This window comes from Amblyomma maculatum, chromosome 3 (genome assembly GCF_055883805.1).
Source record: "Amblyomma maculatum isolate TAMU_Amacu chromosome 3, ASM5588380v1, whole genome shotgun sequence".
Taxonomy (NCBI): domain Eukaryota; kingdom Metazoa; phylum Arthropoda; class Arachnida; order Ixodida; family Ixodidae; genus Amblyomma; species Amblyomma maculatum.
In genome coordinates this window covers 123,420,632-123,426,684 of record NC_139346.1, presented here as the reverse complement: position 1 = coordinate 123,426,684, position 6,053 = coordinate 123,420,632, and positions in this window count along the sequence as shown.

Here is a 6,053-nt window from a genome sequence, read left to right as displayed (position 1 = left end):
ACTAGTCCGCATGTTTCCTTTTGGCCGGAAGAGGTAGGCGTGGTGGATATATTGTGCAGCTTCGAGTCACTACTGCCTAGCAATCTTCATTGAGGTTGCCTGTAAGCTTGCATGTTGCCTGCGAACACTAAAATAAAAATAAAACTGAAACCTCGGGCACTTCTTACAACATGCAATTTCACTGAAGTTTTACATCGTTTTCTCTGAAAAATATTCTCACAAAGTTTCATCTGAAGAAATTCGAACGTCATCACTCTCCTTTTAGACAAAAAGCTGAAATCAAGGGCTGCTCCTGCATTCTTCTCTAGCAAGAGCACCAGCTATATTCCGCGGATGGTCCCTTATAAATCACATTTACTTCGTCGAAATTTCGATAATATTATCGTCTGCATCGGAAGGAAACGGTATTAAAGACAAGCAATGTGACCCGCTGAACATTGCTACGAGGTCATTAGTGCTGACCTGTAGAGAAACCTATCAAGTAGTAACAATAAAGTGTACAAACACAAGAAGCTCGTTGTGAGATACGCAGAGTGTCAAAACCACCTATGAAAGGAAAAAGTTGAGGTATTTTTCACTTGTTTACTAACATCCGGTAATAATGAGATTATGAAGGTAACTGATTAGAAATATCCGGCTTGTGGGATACGTACTATCGAATTCCACCGGAAAAAGTGGTTTTCTTGTTCTTTTTTTAAATCAATTATCTTCAAAATTACATTATTATTTCACATTGGTCATCACGAAAACAAACATCCCCTTTGCTTTTTAGTGCTATTGGAGCGGTTGGCCCCCTTTGTATAATTGAAGCAGTAGGTGATATAAGACAGTGCATATATTTGAATATATGTACCGCACATTTAGAAAAACAAAGACCTGATCACCGTCAATAGCCTTTTCTTGTTTCAATGTTCAAGTGATTATCGGCGCGTGAATAAAACCTTCTAGTGACAAGTTGGAGTTTGTTATCCCGACGCAGGTTGCTGCCGCCGTTTAGATATCTGCAAGAAAGCAATTCTAAATTTGGCTCTTTTTCTATCGCTAATGCGTACATCATTGACAAAATTAATTTTTCACTCCGGCAGTGCTCCGTTCCAAGAGAATTTATAAGCAATGAGTTTGGATGTCTTTTCGGCACACAACAAATTAATGCTCCTTATTTGCATTGACGGAACGGCAATTGTTTGAAGCACAAGTGAGAGTCACATAGAACGCAGGAAAGGTGTTACCGCCAGATATTCATATATGACATCATTACAACCATCATTATGAGCCCCGAGCGAATCACTGCGTTGACATCGTCATCATATTTCCCAAGTACATTCACGAGCAGTTATCATGAGCCATGTTATTAATCATATGCGGACGTGCCTACTGTGACCAAGGTATTGTTATCTATCCAGCCTATGTATGCAGCGCCAGTTTTATCTTACACTGACGCGAACAGTTGCCCAAAGAGACGGACCTCTTGCACCCGTAAACGAAAGGCCTCTGCCACAACACAGCTTGACGACATGCTGCCTCATTGAAAAGGCAAACAATAGCGGCAATGTTTGCAATCGCATACCTAGTTTATTAGAACGATTGTCCCTTGTGAAGTGTGGCTACCGGAACAAGAAATGGAACGTGCATATTTGCCTAAAAAAAAAAAAACACTTGTTCGTTTGAAAAGTTGCACACATCGACGACCGTATGTCACCATCAGTCAGACACGGACCGGAATTTTTTATGAAAGGAGTGCGCCTAAATTATGGTCACATATTCTTCACTGGGGTCATTAATGAGCATCGCAAAAAAAAGTCATGGAACCTCTAAGAGAACTCGAGGTACGTACAAAGTTTTACTCATTGAGAGAACAAGTCCCGATATCATGAATATGTCAGTTTAAAGGAAACAAAATATTTCCTAGCCCTGAAGGTAGCGCTAAACAAGAAGGCAAAGTTACGTCCTGGTCAAATTCGGGTAAATAAAACGGGGATGTGATTTTTTTCTGACCAAGGCTCGCTCATAACATTTGTACGCAATTGTAATTTGCCGGAAGGTGACAAAACCAGAAGGTAGTGTTAAAAAGCAGGTGCAACCAAAATCGGGAAAAAATATACTACCGTGAGCCTTAAATGATAAATGGCTAGAGATCGAGCCTTTGAACTTCCAAGGTCAAAGTTGGCATGGGCATTGGGCCTTATTTGTTCTTCCCCAATCCTAATATTGTGTGCATTAATAATCACACTGGGCTGTCTATCCGACAGTCTTATATGAGGCTAAGGCACTTAGATATTCTCAAATGGACCCCAATTTTTTACCTCTCATAACTTCGGCAGGATTAAAGGTATACAAGCGCGATATGTTCTTGAAGTTTTGTTTTTCGATCGTTTATTGAAATTACTGGAGTAATAAACAAGCAGATCAAAACGCAGACAGGCATTAAGATAATGCCCAAAGGTAAGTGCATGCATTAGCCTGCATGACCGCTCTATTTCCGGTTGAGGTAAAAAGGTAATGATAAAATAAGTAACAGAATAAAATGGTTTATAAATTTCTTGAGTTATCGAAAAATATTCTAAAGGTTAAAGCGAATGAGAAACTTTTAAATGAAAAGAGCGATATAAGAAGGCATACATGATCCACCACTAGCGCCTCCAGGCGGAAGGAATAGATTCGGAAATAGAGGGAAGCTTACTGAAGTATTTCAAAACTTTCTTCGTTTCTCTTTTTTCTTCCACTTGGTTGTCATATGTTTTCTTTTTCCTTTTTGAAGGTGGTTTCCCGTTAAGTATTTTCCATCGGTGAATGTTTTTTTGAGGCGGAATTCTGCTGTATAGTATTCCTCCTGTGTCTGCTAAGTGGTTTTGTGCGTCTAACTTCAACATTTATGATACATGTGCTGAGATTATTTCAAGGTCATGGAATAAAGTAATCACGAACCGGCTTCTTCTATGCTGCTCTTTGCTCATTACTCTAGTTTCCACTTCTTTCTGTGCGGTGTGAATCTCTAAACTGGGCGCGAGCTTAACATTTTTATATGTTGCTCCATAGTGTCACTGACAGGGTTAGCAATCTCATAAGAAAATTCTCCGATGATGTTTCAGTGCTATTTAAAAGCTGTGTGAATGGCTGTGTGGTTTAACTGCTCAGTACACAGTAGTAATCTTGTAATCTGATTGGCTCAAATTCAAGGTTGTTGGTATTTGTTCCCTAAAAATACAAGTCATTGTCTTGAAATACAGGAGCCTAAGGAAGTCATAAAGACACAGTAGTACTAGCAGCTGACGCATTTTTTTTCCCTTCCGCTTCTTTATTTTCGGTTATTCATTCATGTCGGTAACTTGAGTTATTTCTCTGACCCACTCTGCACGCTTCCTAGCTCTTAATGTTACCCCTACCATTTTTCGCTCCATAGCCCTCGGAGTTGTCCTCAACTTAAGCAGAACCCTCTTGGTTAGCCTCCACATTTCAGCCCCATAGCTGAGTACAGGTAAGATGCAACTGTTGTATACCTTCCTCTCAAACGATACCGGTAAGCTGCTGGTCATAATCTGCGAGTGCTTGCCAAATGCGCTCCATCCCAATCTTATTCTTCTTGTTATTTCCTTTTCATGGTCCGGATCTGCGGTTACTACCTGTCCTAAGTAGACATATTCGCTTACTACTTCCAGTACTTCGCTACCTAATGCAAACTGCTGTTCCTTCCCGAGGCTGTTGAACATTACCTTAGTCTTCTGCATATTGATTTTCAAGCCTACCTTTCTACTTTTCCTGTCTAGGTCCTCAATCATGATTTGCAGTTCATCCCCCGAGTTGCTTAGCAAGGCAATGTCATCAGCAAATCGCAGATTACTGAGGTATTCTCCATCTACCCTAGCGGAAATTAAGAAAAAGAAATGGACATGGGCAGGACATGTAGTGCGAAGAGAGGATAACCGATGGTCGCTTAGGGTAACAAACTGGATTCCAAGAGAAGGAAAGCGTAACAGGGGGCGGCAGAAAGTTAGGTGGGCGGATAAGGTTAAGAAGTTCGCAGGGGTCAAGTGGATGCCGCTAGCACAGAGCCGGGTTAAGTTTAGCAATATGAGAGAGGCTTTTGCCCTGCAGTGGGTATAGTCAGGCTGATGATGATGATCATGATTCATTCATATTGAAGTGGGGAGTCAGTCAGTAAATATTTCATAATTGACGTTATTCTTTGCATAGGTGAAGAATATTTAATTAATAGTGACCCTGAAGTTTAGCCTAAAGCCGCTACCCTATACAGCTAGTTTATATCCGCTTTGTTTTCACAATCTCTCCAATTGCTTTAAAAGCCATGTACGTTGCACCGGTTTGATTGGCAGTTTTGGACCTATTTGGATATACTTTGTAATCTGCTTGGTTGATATTGTATAGTGTAGTTGTGGTCAGATTCATGTGACCATGAATATTTCCGTAAACCCTATCTTACCTGTAGTAGCACTCGAATTATTATATATTCTTTTTTGCATTTATACTTTTTCTTCATATTTATTATTTCCAAAGTGATGAATGACATTAAAACTGTCACCGTCACAAAAAATGTCACGCATGGGTCATTCCACTGGAACATATTTTGAAACAAACATAATAGCACGCGAAAAGGCAACATGTCATTGAATCATACCTTGTGTGATTGTGACATTGAGCAAATTGGGTACAGTGAGCAGCCGCGCGTAATTCACAACGTTAAAACAAGGCAACCAATCCTACAAATATGTAGGCGGTGTGTCTAGCATTATTAATTTTGACATCACCGTCGAATCCACAACTCAATTTCTTAATTGAGCACGTCGCTTGTAGACTACCTCTTCCATGTAAACTAAGAAAGCAATAATAAACACATATGATCCTCGCTACCAGATTAAACACTACAGTTTATTCCTGAGTGGCCAATTTCAGAGCGATGTTTACTGGATTCATAGATGCGATTGATTATTGTGAGATAAGAAACACACTACTGCCGCAAGTCTATATTTATTCTTTGCAGAACACGTCTCAATAGGCAGGCCGATTGTCTCTCCTGAATCACCGCAAGCACTGAATATCTGCGCCATACCAGAATTGAGAATTCTCCTCCTGGAACCTAGGGGCGCAGTAGGGCGTCTCATTGTGCACTTGAATATTTCATGAGCACTGAAGACTCAAAGTGTTGAAGGGAAAATAAACTCTTTTAGCTAAAGTTTTGTATAACAGGGAACAGCAGACGGGTGGATATTGACTATAACCCCTTCGCTAAATTGCCATTGCAGTGGCCGGAACCTGCGCCTGCCTGTTATCATTCCGCACAGTAATATTGGTGAGTCCTGTCTGACAATAAGCTGCAGCAACGTGACGCTCTTTAGCGTGGAAAAATTCTTAAAGGCGGCGTAATTTAAAAGCAGTCTCTAGTGCATCTTTCATATAACAGAACACGTGAAGTGTGAAAAGGAGATAGTGGTCGAGGTACTCGTAATTTCTACTGAAAAGGTGCAAACAATTATAGGGAAATGAGAGGCTCGTTATGAGGTATATGCATGGGGACGCAACCCCCTCTGACATCAAGGAAAGCATAGGGTAATGTTATTTGGTGCCGATAAATGGGAAATTATAATGCATACATGACGATAGCAGATATAAGGTAGAAGATAAAACTGTTGTCGTTCTGGAGTGCTTGAATCAAGCTTCATGAGCGTAAGGCATTGGCCGCTGCCGCCATCGCTGTTGCCGCTTCGATCTTGGCTCGCTTTAGCGCTTGGTAAGCTTCCCGGAAACATGCTTTTCTGTCTTCTCGTCGTTCGGTGGTCATGACACCTTATCTGGTACAGCTGCGGTCTCTGTATTTGGGAAGTGGCGTATGTGCGTGGCGCATTTATCTGGCTTGAATGAACTTCATGGAGACGGCGATGCACAGCTCGAGAGTGTTTCGCAGTTGCAACTTGATGAAGACGACAATGTGCAGTTAACATCGCGAGAATTTGTTCAGTGTTTCACTAGCACGATTGGCTGCGGAGATAGCATAGTGCTCTCGTGCCTTTTCTCGAATGCGTGTATTTTATTTTTTTTAT